The 27,832-nt window shown below is 35.2% G+C and overlaps 1 protein-coding gene and 1 pseudogene across 5 annotated transcripts in view; both read left to right on the forward strand.

Moving 5' to 3' along the window:
- The window catches only part of NRG3 (neuregulin 3), a 990,054-nt gene that overhangs the window by 177,353 nt on the left and 784,869 nt on the right, over positions 1-27,832 (forward strand). The gene's annotated exons all lie outside the window — the stretch shown is intronic.
- On the forward strand, positions 4,074-4,192 carry LOC120610078 (uncharacterized; annotated as a pseudogene).

The raw sequence follows: 27,832 nt of genomic DNA on the forward strand, positions 1-27,832 counted from the left end.
CTCTCTTTCTCTTTCTTTCTTTTCTTTCTTTTTTCTTTCTTTCTGTCCATGATCAAATAACCCTGCTATATAGGCTCTCACAATTCTTTCAATTTCATTTGTAGATAATCCTGTCTCTAAAGTCACCAAGATGATGTTCAAATATTAGTGTGAATCAACATACAGAAGTAATTTTTGTAGCCTCTTCCAAACAAAAACTAAGAATTCTCATCCACTTTCAGCTATGAAAATTCTAACTAGTAAAATAAATAAATAAATCCTAAGTATAAAAAAGAGATATTACAGAACATGACTGCAAATTTTATTTCTCAGTTATCTTTAATTTTTCTTAACATAAAAATTAACAATAACAAGTATAAAACTTACAAACAGTGGAGAATTTCTGTTTCATTGTGGACTCAAGGTTGCAAACTGTCTCTTGAAAATTTGAAGCTAGTGGAACTATTTTCATTCCACTTACTCATTCAGGAAAATTTATTCTTGAAGACAACTATTGTTTAGAACACCAGGGAGTAGGCCCCAATTTTATTTTTCAAAATTTATTTAATTTGTGTTAATTACTCTTTTCATTTTAAGAAATGTTTCCACCTTACCTCTCTGTCATGTTTGTTGCTTCCTTCCAATTAGCTACACTGTGGCTCACGTAACTGCATAGTGGAGTGACATGTTTTTTCAGTGAGGCAGCACCAGATCAGAACTGTTAAACCCCAAATAGTTGTTTTTAACACAGAGTGGTGCAAGAGAGCTGTTCAAGAAATCTTGCATTATCATCCTAATGCTGCCAAAACAATCTCTGTCACTTCTTTTGACTAGTACTTTGTCAGTTTCACTTGACATATGGCATGGCCCTTGGGGAGGTAGGCATTACTATGCAGTCTAAATGGAAATCAAATTTATAATTTCTATTTCTGTAGCATTTTTGTGAATATTTATCATAAAAATATTTTTTCTTTCATATTTATACCCCCTACCACCAAACTGCCTTTAAGTAATAACAGAGCAGTGTGCAACTGATAAATAATTCATGAAGAGAGAGTAGTTGAATGAGTGTCAAACAGTAGTATTCCAGTTTATAAATACTAGAAATTCAGGACTAATTTAATGAAAAAAAAAAAAACATTCTTCCTTTTCATGGCTTTGAGGTAATGACAGCAACACTAATACTGTTGTCGAGCTTAACTGTTTACGATGCCTTTTAACAAAATGTTTAATGCCTCACTTGATTTCTAGTAGCAGTATGAGATACAGAAGATTCAACATCCATGATATCAGCTACTGATGAAAACGGCATACGCATTTTTAAAGAAATGTGTAAATTAAGGTCATTAATGCTCAATTTAATGAAATATATTTCCTATTTCCTTCTTTCATTCAATAAATTTACCTAAGCGTGTAGTATGTGGCAGGCTCCACCAGGCACCGATGTGCAATATAGACATGTTCCCTCCCCTCAAGAAGTTTACAGCTTAGTGGAGGAGAAATTTACTAATCACATAAACTCAAAATAAATTTATAGCAACATTGTCTTCTGCTATGAAGAAATACAGAGAGCTGTGGGAGCATATAAATAGAGGTTTTAGTGAAAGCTTCCCAGAGGTAACAATATTAGAACTGAGATTTAAATGATGTAAACAAATTGCTGAGATTCAAATGATGTAAACAAATTGCTGAGGGGGAGTGGACAGGGAAAGAGAGAGAGTGCTCTAGTAATGCCAGAGGGGCAGTGGTAAGAAATGAGGCAGATGAAAAGGCCAAGCTGGGGTGATGCTGGGCCCTTTACTCAACTTATACATTCTGGGCTTTGTCTTCATACCATAAAGTATGGGATGAAATAATCAGATCTGTGTATTTAAAAATCACTTTGGCAGCTATAAAAATATAATAACCTTGAGTGCTGTTGTCACTAAATCACAATGAACTCTTCTAAATATTTAAAATAGTCAATCAACCAAAAAAAAAGTAACTGTGTCTACAGACAAATTTAATTGGATTAGGGTTTTGAACATTATAAGTAGAAACACAGATTGCTTCAGATAATTTATTATCCTGGGATAGTATTTTCTGTGTTTAAAAAGAAACCTATTTCTCTTGATACTATCATCAGAACGACAGTGCATGTCATTAAATAGCAGGTTAGACGGCAGTGCTACCAGGGTGCAGATGGATTGGATAGGGGTCAGGTTGCATAGAGTTGGTTAGAAACTTAGCTTCATCTAAATCTTCAGAATAGCTGGACTGTAAAGAAGAGCATGCATGGAGAATTCAGACACATGAAAAGAGGCAAAGCATGGCAAAGTGAAATAATAGATGTTAAATGTTAAGACTTGTCAGGTGGTACCTGGTTTCTACACCAAGGAGTTTCCTGACTGGCTCTACCTTCACAGCAGTCCTGGGTGGTAATTATGTTCCGGTGATGTTCTAACTATTACTTGGGTCTTGGTTTTCTCAGGGCAACCAATTGAAAGGGCCTGGACTGGTCTACCTGCAGTCACTTACTACCTATGAGAAGGAAAGGGATAAGGGTTGAATGGAGAAGCAACTGTGTTCAGTTCAGTACCCTTCATCTCCCACCTCACTCCAGCAGTCTGTATAACAAGGGCCTCACACTGCCATCTCCTTCCATCCGACCCAAACACAATCTACCCAATTAACACCGCCACTGTGAAATAGGCTGAGTTTCCTTTTGGAATAAAGAGATTGGAAAACTAGGACAAAGTTGTCATATTGAAGAAGACTACTTAGAGAGGAGGGTGGAAGTTCTACTACTATGAATCTGCTTCTTCAGGGATGCCCCTAGCAAGGTTAATACACATCTATTGTTGGAATAGGTAAGGTACTGGGCATGTTTAACTATATACATGAATATATATAAATATCTATGTGTGTGTGTGTGTGTGTGTGTATACACACACACATATATATATATTCTGTTTACATATACTAATTTTTCTCATGTATATTCTCATTTTTAATAAATGAGAAATGTGAAGATAATTTAAATATTAATATCAAGGTCATATAGTGAGGACAAGATCAATACCCACATCTGCTGACCCCAAGTTGATGTGCCTCATTCATTTTAAATTGGTATTTAAGTTTGTATTTATTTTTGAAGGAATTTATGTAAAGCAAACAAACAGAGTCTAATTGTGGGAAACAAAACATGTCAGAAAGAATCTGGTAGTGATAAGTGATGGAGAAGTTTCATATTGAAGTAAGTTTTACAGATTGCTACAGTGAATTACTTGATACAAATTAATGATAAAAATGGGAAGGTTAACATAACTTGCTTGTCAAAAGAAACAGAAACTTCCACTGCCTTTTATTCCAAGTGCGGTGTTGGCACAGTGAAAGAAGGGATTCTCCTCTTATTAATAATAGTCTGTCAATATCAAGGCAAAGCATGTGATAGCTCAAAGATTTTTCCACTGAATGAATATGTTTGATTAAACACCATCTGGAAAGATCCTCATTATCTGAGCAAATAAGAAATCTTAGATCTTACACATGCTTTATATGTGTCAAGAAATATGTCGGTCAAGTCAAGAGGAAAGTGTATGAATTGAGCTGAAGTCTGACTTGAAACAACTGCTTTCGAGTCTGACCTGCTATGCCAGAAAGTTTCACTGATGGAACCCACAGCTGTCTCTTCCCCTGTTCCCCCCAGCAGAATTTCTTAGGTCTGATGTCAGATCCTTCACACTGAGGAAGATTTTCATGGCTATCAGGGATAAATTAGCCATTTGAACACATGCAGAAAAGGAAGGCAACATTTTCAAGAAAGAAGAGGGGGAAAGAGGTTTAAGTTAAATTTAGTAATGTCAAAAAAATAAAAAATAAAGGAAAAACTGAAGAAAATATGAGTGGATTTTATCTTTCCTTGAGATAATAAATCCTTTTGAATCATTGAAGTAAAAAAATCACAACAGAAAATGTGGATATGTTCAATGAAAAATTAAAAATGTCAGTGTCAAATGAAGATAAACACAATGAAACATAATTAACAAATTGTGAAAATAAGAGTAACATTGGATAAAGTATAAATATATTTTATAAATAAAAACTTATAATTTGTCTATGGTCATGCTACCCTGAATAAACTAGATCCTGTCTGATCTCAGAAGCTAAGCACGATCGAGCCTGGTTAGTACTTGGATGGGAGACCACCTAGGAAGACCGGGTGCTGTAGACATAAAAAATAAATACGAAAATAAGAGATTGTAAATTGACAAGGTCCTTGCAATCCGTGAGGTCAACCAAAGGTTGCCTGGCCTTAAAACAACAACAACAACATAATTTAATATGAAAAAACGACAAATGATAGGGGAGAAAAAAAGCGAAGGATATATGACCAAGCAAATCACAAAAGAAGAAACAAATGGAAAACTTTTCAAACTAATTGTTCTTCAAAGCCAGTCAGATTGAAACAATATGTTTGCCTGTCAAATTAATATCCTTTTAAAAGATAAAAACCATTATTTAAGTAGCTGAATCATCAGAATTTTTTTGTTGGCAATTTGGCAATATTTATTGTCATTAAAATTGTATACACTTATTTAGTCAACTTTAGAAATTTCTGTAAGGAAATCATAAGATATGTATGCAGTGATTTTTAAAATCTGTATGCAGGTTTTGATTACAGAATTATTTATAATAGTGAAATATTTTAAATAAATGGAATGTCTGCAAAAAAAAAAGATTGTTACTTAATTTATGCACTCTGTTTCTGTAGTACTTTGTAACCCCACTTTGTAATTCTCAGGAAATTTATACTAATTATTTTTCTTCATTTATTCAGTAACTACTTATTGAATGCCTATTATGTGTGCAAGGAACCCTTCAGGACATGGAATCAAGCAGTGAACAGAGTAGAGAAAAATTCTTGCCATATACTATAACAATAAATTATTAAACAAAAAAGAAACAAAAAATAAAGCATGTTACCTGTCAGATGGCAATAAGTACTATTAAGAAATAGTGAACAGGGATGGGGGTAATGATGGAGGATGGTGGAGGAGGGGACAGCGTGATTTTAAATTTAGTGTTAAGGGAAGGCCTCCATGATGAGGTGACAAGGTATTTTAAATCTGCCTGAGGCAAGGGATACACAGAAGAGCATTCTAGACAGAGGGAAGAGAGAAGTGAAAACCATCAGGGAAGAGTATGCTGGATGCCTTGCAAAAAGGCCACTGTCACTAAGCAGAGGGAACCAAGGGCAGAATAGCAGAAGAGGTTGTTAAGAATGCAGGGAGCTCTGTAGGCCATCTTGAAGATGTCAGCTTTTTACCCAGAGACCATGTGAAGCCATTGGAAGGTTTGGTCAGAGAGACAACATGATTTTACATTTCAATACGATCACTGTCAACTCTGTTGAGAATTTGCTGAAGTAAACATGAGCCACCAAAGAGACCTTTTAGAGACTTGCAATAATAAAGAAAAGAGATGTTGCGGGTGTGGGCCCATGTGGTAAGGGTAGAGGTAGGAGAGAAGAGTTGGGGCGTGATATTTATAAATTATTTATAAATTGTTTATATTGTTTGAATATCTCAATTTTATATTTAATAAGCAAGACATTTAAAAGATTCAGAAGTCTAAACTATTTTAAAAGGTGTGTAGAGATGTCACAGTCCAGTCCGCCTTCATCCCATTTTATTAGTTTCCTAATTATTCTCTCAGTGACATTTCAGTGTTTCTTGATATGAATATCTTTATATACATGAATACATATGCACATATATATGTATGTGTATACGTGTATGTATATAGGAGAGCAGGAAATGGGCAAAAGGACTCGAGCCATTGTGAAATGATTTGACAGAATCTGAATTTCTCGGGGTAGTGTTCATGTTAAGCTATATCTACATCTACATGTATACATATATCTATATCTAGATCATCTATATTATCTATATCATATATCAATATCTTTATACCTACATAATTGAAGACATAAAACAGATTATATTAACTTTTATTCCCTTTCTTAGCATAACATGTTTGCATATAAATAACCTGTATTGTACTTTGCTTATTTTCACCTAAAAAACATCTGGTTATATGTTGAATGTAGAACTAATAGAATTTTCTGAAAGATTGGATCCAGGGTATGAGAGAAACAGAAACATGAAGGATGATGATTTTAACCAACAGGAACTAGGGAGTTGCCTTTGGGATAACTGTGTGTTCAGCATCTATTTTCTCTGACATATAGGGAGTGATCAGAGCCAGATGGCCAGCACCTACTTTAGTGGCCAGTGTATAGTAGGAACTTCATATGTACTATTTAGTAATGAATGACTGACTGAATAAAAATTGCCACATAAACTAAAATAGAATGCAGATAGCAAAGAAATTTTGTTTGTGTATATATTTAATTTTGGGAGGGAATGCTTATAGGATGTTAGGTGAAACAAAATATTCAGCTCTTTTTAGCTGAAAATGCAAAAGCAAGAATTTTAAGAGCGGCTTTCTCTTGGTGTTAGGATTATGGGTGACATACTAATTTTGCTTTAGCATTTTCTGTCTTTTCTAATTTGTCTATAATAAACATATCACTTATAAAATTAGAAAGAAAGACAAAGTAATAAGGGAAGTGATCTATTTTTTCCAACTTGATAAAGAACAGAACGAATGATAATGTATATAAGCGATAACAAAGTAGAATACAATTTCACTACTCTTAATGTAAACTCTGGAGCAGGCTACTTGGAAATATTAGAAAATTTTCACCTTTGAGATGTATGGTATCTGGGCAGCCCTGTAATGATGCAATATTGAAGGATTCCTTTTATTTTACAAGATTTACAGGTCTGTCAGAATATTAATCAAAGTATAGAAAAACAACATCTGTCACAAAGTCTTTGAAATATTCTTGCTGGCTTCTTTTGTATAGTGCAATTTTGAAATTCCCTATATAAAGTATGTTACCTTTTGTCCATTATGAAATTTTCAAAAAGTAGCTTTGCTGTTGACTTACATTTTTTTTTCACTTAATAATATGTCTTAGAGCTCTTTATTAGATTATATAGCTCTACATCATTTTTTTTTTTTGGTGCCATTTATTTATATAAGATGGATGTGCTATAATTTGTCTGGCCACTCCCATATGATAGACATATAAGATTTTCCTCACTTTTTACTATTACTGATATTGCCTTAATGAATACTAGAGAATGTACTTTTTCTGTTCCTGTTTAATTTCTTTAGGATAATTTCCTCATATTAGAATTGCTGGATAAAAGGTTATATATATATATTTTAAATTAATTTAATCATTCATGAAACAAAAATTGATGGCACATTTGCCACTATGTCAGGCATGGTTTTAGGGTTAAAGATATAGTCCTAAGCGAAGTAAACAAAATTCCTATCCTTTAGCAGTTTACATCCCAGTGGCAAAGGCAAATAAATAGCCAACAAATAAATGAGAGTATATGTGTGAGATTGTATGAGTATAAAATGTGAAAAAAACATACAATAGCATAATATCAAGTAATGATATGTGCTTTGAAGAAATAGAGCAGAGTTTGTGGATGGAAAGTAATGGGTGCTATTAGAGTTAAGTTAAACTGAAAAAAAAATAGAGAAAGGAATCATTGAAAAGAGAGCAGGAAGTGAACAAAAGGACTGAAGCCAATATGAACACATTTGACAAAATCTGAATTTTTGGGGGGTGGGATGTTCATATTAGACACTGAGGCAGAAGCATCCTTGATGTGTGAGGTAAGATTAAAAGGTGAGTGTGACTAGAGTAGAATATGCAGGGGAAGAGGGTAAGGGGATACTGCTGGGGAGATAGCTGGAGGCTGTTAGAAGATGGCCGTGGAAAGGAAGGTGGAATAGTAGGAGTTCTAAAGGGAGTGATGGGGGCGGGGAGTGGTTGGAAAAGGTGAAGGGATTAGAAGTACAATTTGGCAGTTACAGAATAACTCATGAGGATGTGAAGTACAGCATAGAGAATATAGTCAAGAATATTGTAATAACTATGTATGGTGCCAAGTGGTTACCGGACTTATCTGGGGAATCACCTCGTAAGTTATATAAATGTCTAACTACTATGCTGTGTACCTGAAACTAATATAATATTCAATATTGACTGTAATTGAAAAAAAAAAAGAGTGATGGAAATCCATTGTATTGTTTTGAGTAGATAAATGACATGATTTAATTTACATTTAAAATATGACTGTGGTTACTTCTCTTTTCTTTTTTTAAAATAGATTTCAAGGCAGCAATATTAGAAGCAGGAATCCTTGTGGACAGTCTACTATAGAAGGACAGACAAGGGATAGTGAAGTCATGGGGTAATTGTTCTAGAATGTAATGAGAATGAGTCAGATTGGATTGATATTTGAGGGTAGAAAGAAAGAGATTAGGATTTTTCAGAGCATTGGATTTGGTATGTGAAAGAAAAAGAGGAATCAAAAATGATTTTAAATGATAGTTTCAGTCAAAATCTCCTCCGATGTGAATTTCCTAAGCCTCTCTTTTGCCAGCCGAATGTGAGATTCTCCTCCCAAATCCTTAAAAACAGTGAGTTCTGATGATTTTTTGTAGTAGGCATCATGTTTGGCATGAGATTGGCATTTGATAACTATCTATTGAATTAACGAATTAGTTTATTCCTTTTCTGGTGATTAGCAATATCAGTTCTTTGTTGCTTTAATTTGTATTTATTGAACTTCAAGATGTTTTAATATGTTTATTAGAAATATCTATTTCTTCATGAAGTGCCTGTTTATAACCTTTGATCTTTGCGATATTAGATTATGTAGGAGTTCTTTATACTTTCCAGATGTTATTTTTGTTATATATTGTACATATATCTCAGTATTTTGTTTCTTTTAAAATTTTATGTTTGTTTTTGGCTGTTGCAAAGTTTTAGAATCACATGCATAAAGCTTTATCCGTTAGAGATTTTGGAGCTAACCTATTCTGGGTGGCAATCCATGACATACATTCTGCTATTTCTTAATTCCACACTGAGGTCAGAGGACAGACATCACTAATCAATCAGAGTGCTCTTTCTTGTCCTCAGTAAGCTTTCACAGCCCAGTTCTTAAGTATAATCGGCCAATGTTGATGCTCAAAGATGAACTGTGTCCCATGTGATTGAGATTCAACTCTCTCATTCTGAAAATAACTAAGCCAGAGAAAGATCTTGTCCTAGATCATCCAGCTCTACTTTTATCTACTTTCCTCAAGAATATTGCATGATAATTCCTTTGATTCTCATAAACCATTTGACTTTTCCTTGGATGATTACTATGTGGAACAGGGAGGGAAAAGAGTATTTATAGGAAGAAATAGACCTGCTTTGAGTTGTCTATAGGACTACTGCTGTTGGGTGTCCTGGATTGTCTTATCTGTAAAGGGCGTATTGATACTTGACTTACCTGATGGATACTGATAAAGGGATGAATTCCTTTTATCACTTTAATCTATGATTCTCTGATTATTAGAACACATCACAACCTAAAGATAATGAAATTTTGCAAAATAATAGCAAATAGAGCCAGTTAGAATAGAAAATCTGAAAAATTGTCATTTATTGAATCAAAGTGTGATGTATGATTTTAGAAACAGAGGAAAACATATCAGCCAGTTTTTCTCTTTTATAATGAAATTAAATTATTTATTAGTTATATTGAAAATAGTGCTCATCACACATTAGTTTTTTGAGATTCAGGCAAAATAAATCATCAGCCCTCTTTGACATTTAATCCGTTTCAATGTCATTATATCTTTGAATTCAATTATTTATTACCCTTAATTAAATTCAGTTTAAATGATGGAATTTCCATTTCAAAGTGTTTATTTCATAATTCCTGGAAGATTATAATTTCCAGTCAATTTAACAAATATTAAGATTATTTTATGCAAGGTACAATTTTAGATATTTTAGATAACCACTGATTTCAAATCCCTTGGAAAAAATTGAACATGCCTCTGTCTCTTGTAGCTATTTATAATTGCTATTAGAGTTTTAGGATTGGCTTTTACTTTCTAGAGGACAGTAGCAGGTTGTGGGGTGGGGAAAATTATCTCAATATTTGAAAGAAAGAGTTTGACCAATTCCTAAGGACAAGCAAATATATTGGAGTTTTTAAAAATCTCATATCTTTATATGAGAAACATTGGATGATGGATAATGAGTTGTGTCCCCAGCGTACTTATATACTAGATGCCATATGGATTTTACAGGCTTTCGTTTATCATGATTGTATTTTTAGAATGAAAGAATAATGTTAGAAGCGACCCAGTGGAAGGAAGGAATTATTTAAGGTTGAACTAACGAGTTCCGAGAAGTGTGGCATCTAGTGACCTGTCTTCCTCCAAGCACAGAGGGTGAAGTGCGTGCTAGGGGTGGTTGAAGCATGAAGGGATTCGAGTTCCTTTAGGCAGCTTCTCTTGCACCTGCTTCTCTTTATCTTTCCTTGAGTCTGCCTTTTGAGGGATAAGTCATTACGCTAATTAGCAACTGATCTGCACTGTTTCTCTTTTCGTTTTTAAATACAAAAATATATGTATTTCTTATGTTTTTCCTATTTTTTTCTATTTTCCTGTTATTGATGTGGAGGTGGGCTGTGTGCTCCACTCCTTGCATTCTCTTTTGGGTCTGACTGAAGGAGAACAATGATCTACATCCCTTTGAAACCAAATGAGCAGGTGGCACGACATCTTGTCTCTTGTTTTCACTTTACGACTTTCTATTATGTGAAGGAAAAATGAAAATTTCAGTGAATGCCCCAACACACAAGTCAGAAGTCCTTGAGTATTGTTATAATTAACAGTTGTTACGTTGTTGCCACCTACAAGGTTTTGTATTTTCTTAATTTTCTGGACATATAGACTTGTCTGGAATCTTTTGACACAAATCTGCCTGATCCAGTTTTAAAGTAAGCTGACCAGCCCCCACCTCAAAGCAGCAGTGCCCCAAGCTAGCTTCTTGGGGAATTGACTCATGGTTTGGAATATCTGAATAAATAAATACAGAATTGGTTACAACTCTGGGAAACAACAAGTAGTTTTTTTAGTTTTCCTCAGAGTTGAAGAGATTATTTGTCTAGTGAAAATGAAAAATAAGAGGAAATGAAGCTGGCTTTCCTGATGAAAGATGAGTGAATGCTAACTGACTTCTCTCTAGAGGAGTGCCCTAAGCCATGTTTAATGCCATAGAAGATTAGAAAGAGGTGAAATTCTGTCATCAAAATCATGACAATTATTTCCCCTGAAGGCATAATAAATCTTTAAATGCTAAAATTTTTAAAGTGGGATAAAAATATCTTATAGTATAATACAAATGCTGTCTAGTGGTGTGTGAGTTGTAAGCACTTTGCAGGATTGAGCTGTACAATATACCAAGCATTTCCTATATCAGCCACAGGTTGCCAATTAGCTTGGCAGGTGAAGGACAAGAAGCAAAGGCCTTAGTGTCTTTCTTTGAGGTGGATTTTCAAAATAGTGCCCCACTTACCAGATTTTAACTGCAAGTGTGTATGTGTGAGTTTTGTGGCAAAGTGTTTATTTATGTGTACATGTATGTATGTATTTCTATAATACACTATTTTTAGAGCAGTTTTAAGTTCATAGAAAAATTGAGAGGAAGGTACAAAGGTTTTTCATTTACCTTCTTACCCCCTCCCACTTGAATAGTCTTCCTCATTATCAACATCCTCCACCAGAGAAGTACATTTGTTATAATTTGTGAATCTACATTGACATATTATTGTCACTCATTGTCCATAGTTGACATTAGGGTTCACTCTTGGTGTTGTACATTGCATGGGCTTAGACAAATATGGAATGACATGTATCCACCATTATAGTGTCATACAGAGTCGTTTCTCTGCCTTAAAATCTCTTAACTGTACATGATGTCAAGTGGCTGCAAGACTTTTTGTGGGAATCACTTTGTAAGTTATATAAATGTCTAACCACTATGTTCTACACCTGAAACTAATACAATGTTGAATGCCAACTGTAATTGGAAAAAAAAAAAAAAAAAAAGAACTTAAAAATGTTTTTTTCCACCTACATTCCACCTGTTCATGCCTCTCTCACTCCCAGTCCCTGGCAACCACTGATCTTTTCTGTGTCTCCATAGTTTTGCTTTCTCTAGAATGTCACATAGTTGGAATTATACAGTATGTAGCCTTTTCAAATTGGCTTCTTTTCCCTAGTGATATGAGTTTAAGTTTCCTTCATGTATTTCCATGGCTTGATAGCTCATTTCTTCTTAGCACTGAGTAATATTCCATTGTCTGGATGTACCACAACTTATTTATCCATTCACCTATTGATTGCTTCCAAATTTTCACAATGATGAATAAACCTTTAGACAATTACAAATAAAGTTTCTATAAAGAAAGGCTATGCTTTATTTTCAAATATAAAATATTCTGAAGATTTCATATAAAAATCTGCATACCTGCTTCTGTGGAAAAGAGACAAAATATCAGTCAGTACTGGTCTGCCTGCAAAGCAATCCACAGATGAAACCGAAGAGAGGTTGTGGCCCTGAGTTTCGTGTTCACTGCATCCTCATCCTTATGCATACTCAATGATCTTGTATACCCAGCACTAGCATTTGCCAGTCCCCCTAATACTCTTTCTTTACTCCATTCCCCATTTCCTAGCACCTAACCCATGTCAAACAGCAATCCAGACTCTCTTTACTGTGTATACCCAAATTCATTCTCAAAAATCATTGCACATAGCAGATCTATGACCAGTTGTCCTGAAGGAAACTCCTTGCCCTATATAAATGGCTTCCAGATATCTTTCTCTAACCCAAACCATGCATAAATCCATGCCAGTGGAGGCACTTGGGTAGGCAGCATGCCCATTTCTAGGCATGGTCTCAGTCTGGATGCACTTGAGACATTATTCAGCCAAGTGAGGGTCTTACTGCTTTGAGCTGGCAGAGTTAACTTGTTAAAATTGGAATAATAAGAAAAATTCCATTTAGATTTGGTTTCTGATGTATAACACAAAATCTCCTTTTTAAAACTCAAATATTTCTTGTTTTATTTAATTTTTAGCTTGTATCTTGCATTTAAAATGCTTAACAGAAAATTTGCTTAGCCACTTTAGAGAAATGAGAACTGCTTGATTTGCTTTCCTCTTTGTTGTTGTAAGAAAAACATCCCTCTAGTCTAGATTATAGTGTTGCGAAATTAAAGAATTTGAAACATCTCAAAAGAAGTGGCGTAGCTCCACTTCTCTATAATACTGGGTCCCATCTTTCTTTTGCACCATAATCTCTGATAGTTAAGGAGAAAGAGCTTCTACTTTGAACTCATTATTTTGTAAATTAGGACATTAAAGCTCTCCAATGTGTGGTCAGTTACCCAGCAAGTGAGTCAAAAATATGTTAAGGTCCATTTTCTGGTTTATATAGAGATTGGGGAAAGAGGTGGGTATTTGGAATCCGGAGTTCATAAGAGGATGGAATGACAGAGAAGTAAGATATGGCACTGTGGATAGAGATCAGGGCAAAAAAAATGAAGACTGTAGAGTTGGGGCTGAATAAACATATGAAATGAGAGCCTGACATAAAAAATAGACACGGAATAGGCAGGTAAGGAATGTAATTACTTGTGCAAAATTTTGTAAACACTGATTTTGGATGAATTTTTACTTTTCTGGACAGTTTTAAAAGTCCCAGAGAAACAGGGCCTGAATGGAGGCTCCTGAGGCTTTCTAGTTGAAGGCACCGGGTCTCTGATCGGCTCATTTCTATTAAATATGTTACTGTCTTCTTTCATGTATTTCATTTTTTATTGTGAAAAAAATGAAAATACTCATTCATGATGATGTATTTTTAAATTATATTCATCTTAATGTGATTGCTCTTTTTGTTGATTATGACATTTTTTAAATAGAGCTTGCACGCATGATCTAATGACACTATTTTGCAATTTACAGACAGTAGCATTGCATCCATTCTGGACACCAGAATTCTGGACTTTTCAGCTGTGCACCCATATATCTATAGATATAATATTTTGAGCACTTTGTAGAGGTACATATTTATGTATTTATAAATTGTTCTAGTGCTATAATATTATATACATAGTGAGGGAGCCCTGAGAGCTAACTTATGGAAGATTTGTTTGCTGGTCGCCAGCCTGATTGTGTGGCTTTATAACCTTACTCCCTTCCTTGCAACTGCCAGTTGTTTATACCTGGGGAGAGGGATGAGCTTTTGCTTCCATGTTAGATGAGCTTTTGCTTCCATGCACGAAAGCTTTCATTTATTTACACTAACTAAACAGTTAGTGTCTGTTTGATACATACAATCTTCATCAAAGTTATTTTCTCTCCTATTACTTCTCTGTTACATCATTTATATAATAAATGCAAATTTATAATAATATTAATGACACATTCAATATTAAAAACATCATCTCATACAATTTTCAATTTTGCATATTTTAGGTGTATTCATTGAAATTCTACAATTCATACTATTTTGTATCATGTTTTTTGGAGTTCAGAACAGCATTATAAAAACTTGCTTGTGTTAACAATGTAATCCTAATTTCCGTGGCTTTGTAATAATTGTGCAGGCTTTAAAACCATGATATAGTTAGCTACTCTCCTAGTTTTGGACATATGTGAGCTATTTTTTGTTTGCTTTGACTATTATAGATAACTCAGCATGAATCATACTTCTATCCTTATCCTTAATGCTTGTTACATTATTTCCCTAGTATGAAATTCCTTAGTCAAGATGTAGATGTATATATCCTTCTCATTGTAATTGTCCATATCTCCCTGAACCTTTTTCCAAACCTGGGTTGGTGTATCCCTCAGATGTCAGAATCTAGTCATTCTCAGGCCACACTCATGTGATTGAGGTTATTTCCATTGTTTTCACTTCCACTCTTGAGTTAGCTCCAGGAGATTGCTGTTTCTCTACAATGCTTTCAGCTCTATTGAGTGCCTCTACTCGTGGATCAGACAGGTCACTGTCCAGGGCTCCAAGCTGTAGCTCTTCTCTGTATCATGATACCACTTCTGCTTGAGAAACTATGCCAATATGAGTGAAAGGTATAGTCCTCAAGTCACCACACAGACTGTAGGATATATCTAGTTGTGTTAGACAGATGGAATACTCAAACATTATGTCAATCTAGATGAATGCCATGAGGAGATTCAGTTGGCCATACAGGGTAGGCAAAGGCACTGCAAGCAAGTTTCCATTTACAAATGCACACTGTGATCAAAGCACAGTTGGGTAACTACCATAGAATCACAAAACATAATCTAAGCCTGAAAGAATTTCAGAATAAGTTGATTATTGTAGTCAAAAAGTGCCATAGTAACAGAATTGGAGTCTAAGTACATGGATATTTAATATGAGTTCATCTGTGAGTACTTTAAGCTTTTGAACTATCCTCTAATAGTCTTTTAAAGTACGGTATCTATATTTTCTACAGAAGCTCAAAAATTAGCTGAAAGGAGAAGAAATTTTTACATTTTAAGTATCAGATCTCACTTACTCACTGTTTAAAATGATGAAAATCAGATTGCAATCCAATTGGAAAAAAAAAAAAAAAGTCTGCTCTCCTCTGGCAAAGCCCATGCAAAGCCAAGAAAGCTAAACAGAAATTGATTTTTATTTTCTCCTTGCTCTTTCAGCCCAACATGGTTTTCGGTAGTGTTCAAATCACATGCACTTCATATCGATCTGGGTCTTGAACCAGTATAATCCTTGATTAACACAATTGAAAAAACCATCATCATAGTGGTTCTAAATAGAAAGAGGAAACTGCAGACTTCGTATATTTCTGCAGCTTGCCGTGGCTTCCTGGTTTTCTGAATTATGCACTGGGTCCTGGGCAATGAAAAATTGCACTGGATTCTGCCAACATCAAGTGAAATTAGGGCGAATATTTGAGAGTGGCTTGTCTACCATTGGCACTGTCAAATCATTCATTAGTCCATCCTAGAGTCTGGTAAATTTAAGTAGAAATGCCTTGTGTCATCATGGCCTTCCAATCCCCTCACTCTCAAATGCTTTATCGATATTGATATTGACATTCGTAGAGGAAGGTTGGAGAATCTGGAAAGATGTATAAGGCTTAGCATAGGTGAAAGGCGGGGCTATCAGTTTGGGTTTTCTGTCCATAAGCAAGGATGAAGTTCACAAGATAGATATTCCTTATCCTCACTTGGGCACAGAAGTCCCATTGAATCAAAATAGGTACTTAGGCAATAATCATCATAGCTTTATAGAGAGCAGTTCTGTTAGACCTGCTTAATCTTTAAGACAGAAGGGTAGGTTCATTACGAGAAACTAATCCATTTGACAATATTATTAAGACATTATGGACACAAGATTTAAATCAGAGTTTTAAAAATGATTTCTAGAGTCTTTGTTTCAGCTTTATTCTTAGTCTGTTTCTCTACAATGCTTAGTTCTTTTTTAGGGGGCAGTGAGGGGTGGAGTTAGCTGACTATTGTGTAAAGCCTTCCCTGACCACAGCAGTGTCTGCTTATTTATCGTCCTTTCTAATCTCTGAACTAATGGTGCATTTATTGTGAGATTACACACTAAATCCTAAATACATGCTGTGTAACCTCCATCCTGTCTCATATTACCATGTTGTTTGTAAATTCCACTTTACACTATCACAGCCCCACTAACAGTATACTGTGTATTTGACCAATCTGCGCCCCTCAGTGAGAGCTCCTTAGAACATCAACTGCACTTTATAATCCCACTGCCCTTTTGCCCATAGCATTCTGCAGTGCACATACTGGTGTTCCACATATCATAGCTGAAACTGAATGAATAATTTAGCATTCACAGGGTAATTATGAAATGCAGTATGAAATTTGTAATAATTAAAATTGGGAAAGTTTCTTTCTAAATCCTAACACTTTCTCACCTCTCAGAGATCATCTATAATCTCAGCTGCTCCAGGCCCCCTCAGGATTTCCCCAGATTTATCCAGGCCTAAACCAGTTAGCACATCATATTTCCCCGGCCATATTGACTGGTTAGAACTGGGTACAGAGCCCAGATAGAAACAATGAGAAGGAATGAAATTTTTCTTGGGATGTCTGAGAAACAGATTCTCAATTTCCCAGCAGATCGAAAACCTCTCGAGTCGGTAGGATCTGTAGAGCCTGTCCTTGTCTTGCTCTTGCATGTGGCTGTGATGAAAACAGCATAGTGATGGAGAAAAAGTGAGTCATGAGTCAATATATATACTTCATTTCACCCCCTTCCTCCTCTTCCCTCTCTATCCTTTCTCTCCCTTCCTCCTCCTCCTTTTTTTTTTTTTTTTTTTTTTTTGGCTTAATCCGCTTGGACTGTGATTTCTGTCAGTTGTCACTCCTGAGACTCCTAATCAATAACCCACTTGAGATAGTCTGTTTCTTTTTAATTCAGTAACACACTTGTACTTTATTCATGTGTTGATATTTTGACAAATTGTTGTGTCCACAGCCCAACAGCAAACTACTGATATAAGTGCAGTATCTTGTTTTCTACATGGTGTCCAGATTTATAGAGATACATTTGTCTGTGTTGTGAGAATTGAAAATCCTTCATGCATAACTTGAGTGCTCTGTTTATGTAAACAATTTGGCATTTCTTTCCAAGTGCAAAAAGAGTTCCTGGTGATTTTGAATGCACAGACGGTGTCACTAAGCAAAGTAGATGAGAGTCAGGCTAGGGAAGAATAGATTTTTCTTTTTTTGTGACTATTCGAAGTTTAGAAACTTTGTCTTCCTCAGCTTGGTGTTTAACAGAGAATGAAGTAAGAAGCTGTGATTGGCCATACTCAGACTTTTCACCAATACCATAATTCATTTTCAAATATGCTTTCCTCACAGATACGATTTACTGATTATTTTAATTTTAGTCACAAACAGATTTAACTTTTTGGCTTGAAATGAGTAAATCACAGTGTCAGCATTTTACTTTAATATGGCCTTAAAATCTTTGTGCCTTTGTTTAATCAGCCAGACTGAGAGCTAATTACCATTCTTTTCTATTGGGGCTCCATTTAAAAACCAGAAGAGAATATTTTTAAAAGAATCAATAACTTGTGAAATTAAAATGTCAAATGATAGAAATTATGTAATGCAGTAATGGGATCCTGGATTTTTATGTACAGAGACTTCTTTCAAATCCAGACATAACTAGTCAAAATTAATGTTTTAGAATTTTTAGTGGGCAATGGGCAAATAAGTTAATGCTGGAAAAAGACCTTCATATAATTATAATATGTTCATGGTAATGCTAATGATAAGTAGCAAATTAGTACCTAAAGGATAAGTACAATTTCTATTGATGCAGTAGTTTTCTTAATTTTGTATTTGTTATTTCCCCTTTTCCCTTTTTAAGCTCCACAATGCAGTGACACTTTGAATATTTATATTGATTATAACTGCTGGTATAAGGCAACCTGTGCTTCCCTTATATTCTCCCTAACAGAGGTTGTTCCTTTATATGACACATAGATGGATTCGGAGGAAGCTGTGCTGTCAGCAGAAGAAAGTGAGAGCCAGAGAGGAGAAAGTAGGTGGGATGTGGACTGGTGTGCCTAATTCACAGTTCAGTGAGATAGCTAGGATCACCCTTTTGTGCATTCTTGCCTGCCAGTTGTCATGGCAACTCTCAATCTCCTGCCCTCTTTTAGTTCCCTAATAAACCAGTTGGATATTTGTTAAGGTTTTTATTGGTTTGTTTGTTTTCAGTATCTAATTCTCTTTGAGAGGATCAAACTGCAAATTATTTTCATGCAAAGCTGATGATGTGTTCTTTTAAAAGGAACACTTTAGTCTTCCTTTTAAACGAATTTCCTCTGCAATAGGAGAGAATGTGGGCAATCATTCTGTAGCCTTTACCAAAATAAGCATCACAATTAAGATGAAATTGGTTAAGGCTTCTAGGTTCCTGCCTCAACAAGGTCCTTCCTCAGACTTTGTGAACATGGGCAAGTCATTCCCTTCCATTGGCTGGTATTCCCTCATTGATTGCATGATGGGCTTGAAATGGACACTGTCACATTTCTCTTTTGGCTTTAAAGATCTTTGACTCTAAATAGGTAAAACACAGGTGGGTTTCCTTTTTTGACATTCCGTAGTGTATTACAGTACAGTCCTGCTACAGGCATCTACAAACACAATATTACCGTCTGCTTAATTTGTCATGGGTACTGTATTTGTTGGTTAAGAACATTAATAGTCGGATTGTGCAAAGTATGAAAAGAATATGTATTTCCAATAGAATTAGGTTAGTAACTAATTATCTTCACTTTTGAAGATAATAGAAAACCTCTATGGCCCCTCTCCATTTTTCTGCATTTTATTTAATTGAGATAAGATCTTCTGTGGATTAGGAATAAATTTTCAAATTTTACTAAATTTGAGAAAAGTGGAAGGAAATATGTGGAAAACACAGATGCCAACAGCTGAAACCAAAAAGCAGATAAATTCCATTGTTTTTAATGAAGTGCTAGTCATTCTTTTGGGATTAGAATCCAATGCACTAGCAAAATATTTACAGCATGATGCTGCCATATTTTGATAGGGAGTGAATCAGCAGACTGCCTGAAAGGGATTTTAAATCATCTCAAGAGCACATAAACCAGAACTGAGTTGAATATCCAATAATGTTAAATTAGAGCAAAACAAGTCTTATTACCATTTGAACTCTATGTATATCTGAAATGGGAATCCAATAATGTGGCAGAAATAACATTTGGTTTGAGACATAAGAAAGCATCCTAGAGTGTATCTAAGGATTTATATTTATGTATTTATGAAATTTGTTTATTTACATTGTATGTTGTATTAGAAAAGACAAGAAAAGCAATGCTTTGTGTTTAGTTGCAGAGATTCCTCCCTTTGCCTCTTAACAGAGGCCGCAATGGTGCAGTGAGTGCAAAGAGTTTTAGAAAAAAAGGTTTTAGACTCAGACTTGAGTAAAATCTGAGCTTTGACATTTCTAGCTGTGTAACCTGACTAGTTTCTGGTTTTTGCTGAACAATGGTTTTCAAGGATGAAAAATGGCAGTAATTAGGATCATCGGACAATTCCACGAGCAAAAATAAATAATGACAACAGTTAACATTTCTTTGGCACTTATTTTATGCCAGGCTGGACAAGTGCTGTACATGCACGATCTCATTTAACTCTCACATTAATACTATGATGGAGGCATCATTATTATTTCCATTGTTCACCTAAAGACATGGCCTCTTAGAGTTATCAAGTATCTTGCCTGCTATTACACAGCTAATAAGTGGCAGATGCCTGATGCAAACCAGCTGTGTCTGACTTTAAAACCTTTGGCTCTTAATTGCTATGCCAGTTGCCTAAGGCAGTGCCTATTATGTAATAGGCTATAGGTACCTGTTAATTGTCCATCATCTCTGTCTCCACCCAGGCCACACAGACCTGCAAGACACACACCTGGGCATTACAACAGGCGTCAATTCGTTAACACCAAATAAGCCAGAAGTCAGATAACCTTCCCAAACCCTCAAATTCCCAACCTTCAGTCACTCGTTATCCTATTTCTTTCACAGTGTACTCTGGATAGAATTTCCTAAATTTGTTTACATCAAGAAACATATCTTAATTAGGTCTTTGAGAGATCATTCTACATGGGTATCTGTACTTTTGCATGTCTAGTGAGCAAAAAGCAGAACTTTTGTTCTGGACTGTATTTTTAAGGATGTCTGTAGAGCAAATAACCTTGGAAGGGCAACATGTCTTCTTTCAGAGCAGAAGGCAGGCTTGGATACTTCCAGGTATATTCAAGATAAGGTTTCCCTCTAGGGCAAAGGTCAGGCAGATTTGCTTGCAGCCTAGTTTAAAAGATTGAGGTTCCTCAGACTTGTCACAAACCCAGTATACGTGCAGCATCCACCTAGGTTGCTTGGAGTTGCCCGCATGAGACTCAGGAAGGCAAGGGGAACCTGAGCAAACTTAAAACTCATGCTACTTACTGTGCCTCTGTGTAATAAAAGTCTCAGAAGTCTTGAGTCTTCTGCCCATACCCAGGAGACTGGCAGGCTAAGTTGTTAGTTTGCAAATGAGAGAAAACCTCAGAGCTTTCACCATTTATGTTCAGGTCTGACATTTATTAATGCTCTTTACACACACCACATACCATGCTTTGCACATATTATTTCATTGAGACACTGAGACATTTACTATTATTATCCTCATTATTCAGACAAGGAAATAAAGCTTTTACACAAGTAACTTATTAAGTTCTCTGACACAATATGTAGCTCATGAGTCAAATAGATCCCACAACAACTTGGTGTACTTCATCTGATAACCTGAACAAAAGATATCATTTATTTAGCTAATATACATGAAGATGTAGACTCACGTACTCCAGCTTTTGTACCATTTACCGTTGTGAATCTTACACTTCAGATGCCAGTTTCTCAGGTTTGACTTAGAAATTGTAAAGTCAAAAGCAATTAACTTAATCATTTTGAGCTTATTAAAATTTAACTAACCTAAAATATGTATGTATAATTGAGATATAATGAAAAACTACTGACAATAAGAAAATAGATATGAAGGCAGCTTTCATCTGCACTTGATTTTCACTTGAATTACACTCTGTACACATGCCAAGTCAGGTGTCTCACAAGAACCCACTAGTTGTTTCAAACAATACATGTATGAGACCCTATGAGACACAAATTTTTGTCATGTAGAAATCCTCTCTCTCCGCTTTAGGTTCTAAATTAAATAGAACATTTTATCGCAGATCTGACTGGTGAAATATGAGCCTTCGATGACAATTTCCGGGTGATAGAACGTCAGGGGTGACATTTGGGGGATGGAGAACCAAGAATTTTCGTCACCTACTACTGATGTACCCTAAGCTGACTGTTAGACTTGCCTTAGTTTGAGACAACCAAGTGTGGAAATAACTTCAGTGCTTTTGAAATTCCCCCAAATCCAAATATTACTTAGAATTTAAAGGCTTTTCAAATTGCTACACAAATATAAAGTGTAATTATTCAGATTTGTTGATAATCGAACATTTTACTTGGTTTATTGTGTTCATATTAAAATAAACGTTGAGAGTCATTAATGGATATTGTAGAGACATTCTTTGATTAAATGTGTTTATAAAATAAAAGCATGAAATCATTTCATACACAGAAGTTGGGGATCCCTGTCTCTCTCTCCTCTCCAGAATTCCCCTCACACTCTCCAGGTCTCAAGGACCTTTGCCAGTTCTTAAGGTCAAAGAGATGGATTTTCTCTGTGGCTTCTAGATAGATGCCTGTACTCTTACAACTATCATTACAGAGGGCATTTTGCCAACAGATAAGACCAGGAGAAAAGAAAAATAAACAAATAAACAAGCACTTAAACAGAAACAAACAAATCAATAAATAAAGGAAGAAAGGAAGATAGAAAGAAAGGATTCTCCTATGCCTTCTGGTTCACATGGGCCCCCTTTCCCAGTAATATCAGTAGAGTGGAGGTTTTCTCCTGTTTGTTTGTTTGCTTTTTTCTTTCTATACCTGCTGCACAGTTTTGCGGTTCAGCCTACCTTCATTTCAAAGCTAGAGGTTAGAGGAAAGAAAAAACAAACAATAAATTCTCTCCCATACTGCCGGTTCTATAGTTTTTTGACTTCTGTTTCTAATCTTCCTGCCCTTATTTACATTTCAGAAGTAAGTTGCTTTTGTATTTCTGTCCAGAGATTTTAGCTGTAATCAGTGAGAAAGACTGGCATAGTAGCTTATAAAACTTTGGCTAGTACCAGGAGTCCTGGTTAGAATGATAAACATAAATTAAAGAAAGTTTTAGTTATCCAGGCTTGAAATACTAGTAACTTAATAGGAGAAAAAATGACCCTCACACATCCATTTCAACATATGCTTCTAAAAAAATAGAAAAAGTATCTACACACATCTGAGGTAAAGAGAATGGGATACAAAATAGTATTCATTAAGCTAAGCTACCATTTAGGAAGCAGAGAGATATTTTTAAATAATTCAAGAAACTGTGCGCCCTTATCTTTTTCAAGTAGAAGGACAAATAGACTGAATGAAATAATATTAAAATTCTGAAATGCTGTGGGAATTTACTGTGTAAAAAATGTAGTGAGCACTGAATACATAAATAAAGAAATATAGAATAAACAACTATGGTTATTATGGCTACAAAAGTATATAAATGGTACAAAATTTGACATTTCATATTAAGAATAATATGTTTTGTATGATTGCAGTTTTATACAATATTTTTACAAAGCTATCAGTTAATATAGCATATATATACAAATATACATATATGTATGTATATCTATACACATTCACATACCTTACACATACACACACAGATGTCAGGATTGATGCTTAGTAATATTAATAATGAAAAGTAGAGGGCTAATAATTTAATATACCTATTTTATATTATAATTTATTGTGAAATTAAATAAATACTTAAGTATCAGATAATTAACTCTATATCTATGAGCTGGTGATATTGAATCTTCTTATTTTCAAGGACTCTTTTATATTTAAATCTTATGCTTTACCTGTAAACATGAGGGGTTTCAGATGGAAAAATAAGTAGTTTATGATTATAAGGATACAGGAATATATAAGAATGTAAAACACATTCTCTGTGAAGGTATGGGTAATATTTCACTGGGAAAGAGGTAAATTTAATGGAAATAGATTTTTTATCATTAGAAAAAATGTTGGAGATATTCTACAATTGCACAATACAGGCGACGATCAACTCATCATTTCTCATTGTACAACTGTAGGTTCAAGCTCAACATAGTTCTGACATATCCATGGTTGCCCAGTGTTTACCTAATAATTAACTTCATTACCTGTTTTCATCTTGTATACCAGCCACAGTGCCTAAATATAGTAAGCTCTCAATGAACTGAATATATTTTGTTCACTAACATGAGGTGTTAAAAACTTTCTCTGACTTGAGTTTGTGTAATGTCAGAGGGCATGAGTGAGCATGAGTGAGCAGATGATATTCTTCTTGTATCTTCCCATTGTTGTAGTTGAGAGTCAGACTGGCATTGCTAGATTAGTAAATGTGCTGGAATAAATTGTCGAAACCAAATATAACAGTAGATACTTTGCAAATATGTAGAGGAGGTTCTTTTGCATTGTATTTGACATTGTGTTTGTTTGTTTATGCCCTGTATCATCCTATGAAGGATTTGAAGTATCTTTAATGAATACAAACATATATCTATCCATTTCTCATCTATTGATATCTGTCTACCATCTATGTATATATGTGTATATGTGTGTATGTATCTACCTGCCTATCTACCTACCTGTCTATCTCTATGTACCACATTAACTTGCAAACAACTATTTGAGGCATTACCGATAAATCACACGCCAATATAAAAGTAGACATACATATATAATAAAGACCATTGAAATTATAGAGAGGAAATTATCAACAACATTGACATGCAAGAAGGAATAGAGACATCCAGAATTTCCATCAGTACTACAGATATGACACAGTAAAATCTAAGACATGCTTCCCAGTACTCAAAGCCTTATGCCACATTTAATGGCTTTTCAATTGAATAATGGTATCTAATTCCATGCAGCTATGACCAGAGGGATGGCTATTCATTACAGCAAAGGTCAGTTCTGGGGTCTGCATATTTGGGCATATGATTTAGTAAGCACATCTAATTTCATCACTTTCCACTGGCCTCTCATTGACAGTTTTTTAGAACTGCTGAGTCTGATACATAGACCAATACCTCAGCCTAATTATCATGGTTACCTAAGGCAACCAAGGGTTAAACAGAGGGTCTGGCCTTTTGTGCCATTTTTATACAGTAAGGTCGCTCGGAAGCTGATTACCCAGCATTTAGTCAAATTATTCAGCCTTAGAAGCAGTCAGGCTCGAGCTCCTGGACTGGGGATGGAAAAACAACAGTGAAACCAGGAGAATATGGCCAGTGATGCCAAGTGAAGGGTATAGATGCTAGAAGTAAGACCCAAGAACATTCATCCACCAGACCCACAGCTCACTTTCAAATACAATTTAGATTTATAAGCCCAAGATTCCTTTTGGAATCCTGATCACCTAAATATATAAGGTTGGGCTGCTTTATAAGCAATTTACTCTGGACCTCTATAGTGAAAACTCATAAGTAAATATTTATATTCAAGGATATGCAAAAATATTTTTGAGAAGATGCACTAAGCTACAAAGGAAAATAGTCTTTCTACAAAATGTCACACATTTAGAATTCAATGTAGTCTTACTGGGTGTGTCAGTTTATTTCCTCATGTATTCAAGATATTCCTGTGTGCTAGACAATGGACAGGGCACGGTAGGGGAGTACTGAAATGAAATAGACATGACACAGAACAGAAATGTCAGACTGAACAGAAAATGTGGCAGCGTGTTAAGGAACTCAAAGGAAAGACCATTAAAATCTAGTTGGTAAGGTCCTTCAAATGAAGGTGTCGTTGGTAGTGACCATAAAATATTGAAATAAAAACTTTTACATAATAGCACATGTCACTTAGTAAGCATGTATTATGCGCCAATTTATAAGTGCTCTGCATAGATTATCTCATTCATTCTTTATATTTTTTACAGATAGAAAACCCGAGAAAGGACATTAACTTTGCCAGTATATACTTTAGTTATGTATCAAAAGTGAGATAGCAAAGCACAACTTGAGCAGGTTCACCACGGTACTTATAGGGGATAAACTGTGCTCTTTATACTGTCAGTGCACAGAGATAGCCATTTAGTAAGTGTTTAATAAATCTCTCTATCCATACCTCCATTTTCCTTTCTTTGTTGAATGAAGCAGTATGATAATCATTGTGGGAAATGAGGGAGAGAGTCAAAAGTAGACCAAAAAAAATACATGTGACCAAAAAACAAAATGAGTGAACAGTTGAGGTTGTATAATTTGCTTGTTTCTCCCCCTAAACTATGAAAATTTCCATATCGGGGTTGAGAAAAGCTGAAAAATGCAAATATTAGGGATACTTAAGGATTACGGAGATGGTTATTTTGAGTTGCCACAGTGGACTCCAACCATCTTGCTAGTTCTATTTTGTCAGTTAGCTCTTTAGAGATCATGTTTGTACATGTGCTTCTTGCCTGTGGTTGGATCTCTCCTATATGGCCTTGCCATTTCACATGGCACTATGCCATTTTATTTGCCTAGCTAAAAATAAAAGAGTAATTAGATATGTTTATAATCTCAATGCATAGTAAATATGTATCTGGCTATTACAGATGATTTATACTAATATATAATGTTAATATCAGTCTTCCACCAATATTTCAGAAACCCAGACAGAGATATTTAGCAAACTGCTACTGATATATTTGCTAATGTATCAACAATTTTCCAGTCTTTGCTCTTTTGATTGATTGTAGGGAGAACTGATTAACAGTATTATTGTTCAGACCCTCAGTACCCCAGATTGAACAAGTGAATGCTGACTCTCATTGTACTGGAAGTCTGAGGAGCTGGAGGTAAAATGAAATGTCACCATGATGCATAGATGCCTGTCTGTCTACTAGCTTTCATTTGTCTTTTCCTAATAATTTCCTTCACTAATAAAATTGACCTTCCTATATTTGATAATTTGAATATAAATATTGAAAATGTGCTCAGTATTGTGACTTATAAAGAACTTAGGGACCACCTATATTACTATCATAAAGGAAAAGCTAGGTAATTGAAAAAATAATGCAGATAATAGTATTTGTAATAGTAGCAGTAACAGTAACAGTAGTAAAAGTGGTAGTACTAGCTAGACCACCCTCATTACTGAGTAGGAGATGAGTGCTCTGGTGTTCCTTATGGGAAAATCACTTAATGATTAATGGAAGCCATTGTCTCCGTACTGTACGTATGTGATTACCCAGAGAGGCCTCTGTCCAGATCTCTTTGTCCCCAGTCAATTACTGCAATACAGGTATCCCTGGCTTTTTGAAAGTTTCCCACTTTGCTTCGTGCCAATTCACTTTATGCCACTTCACTTTACAACATTTTGCTTTTACAAGAGACCTATGTTAGCACCTATTTTCTCCAACTGGAAGAAATCCAAAGAGGAGTTTTGCTTTTACGACAAAGCGAAAAGCAAAACTAGTGTTCATCCTTTGTTTTTGCAGCCATCTTTATAGAGGCAGTGGCACTACCAACAGTGAGAGTGGCCTCACCGAGCTCCTTCCCAAGGAACTATACTCAGCATCAAGCTGCCATTGCTTTGGACTATGTCTGTGAGCATCTCTGTTTTATTTCCATTTATTTTGTGCATCTGCTAGCAAGATGAGTCCTAAGGTAGTTGCTTATTTGCTTTATACCATTTTGGCTTGTGAAAGGTTTCATAGGAACACTCTTTTCTCCGGTAGTGAAGAAAACCTGTACTAACAATAGAGATTCCCTCCTTTAATAACAAGCATAACTCACTGCACTGTTACACCCTACCCCCCCCCCACACTAAATGGAAGTTTTTTGGGGACTGACACTGGTTTTAGTCACAACACCGCAGTCATGCATTGCTTAACGACAGGAATACATTCTGGGAATGCATTGCTTGGTGACTTCCCTTTTGTGCAAACTTTTTATGGCAAACTTTTTTTCTAAGTGGAAAGAGTATGCTAAATGATAATAAGAAGTATAATATAGTATATACATAAACCAGTGATATAGTCATTTATTATCAAGTATTATGTACTATACACCATGTATACACTTTTATATAACTGGCAGTTCAGTAGGTTTGTTTATATCAGCATCACCAAAAACATGTGAGTAGTGCTATTGTTCTGTGATGTTAAGATG

Source organism: Pteropus medius, unplaced genomic scaffold (genome assembly GCF_902729225.1).
Source record: "Pteropus medius unplaced genomic scaffold, Ma_sr-lr_union100, whole genome shotgun sequence".
NCBI lineage: Eukaryota > Metazoa > Chordata > Mammalia > Chiroptera > Pteropodidae > Pteropus > Pteropus medius.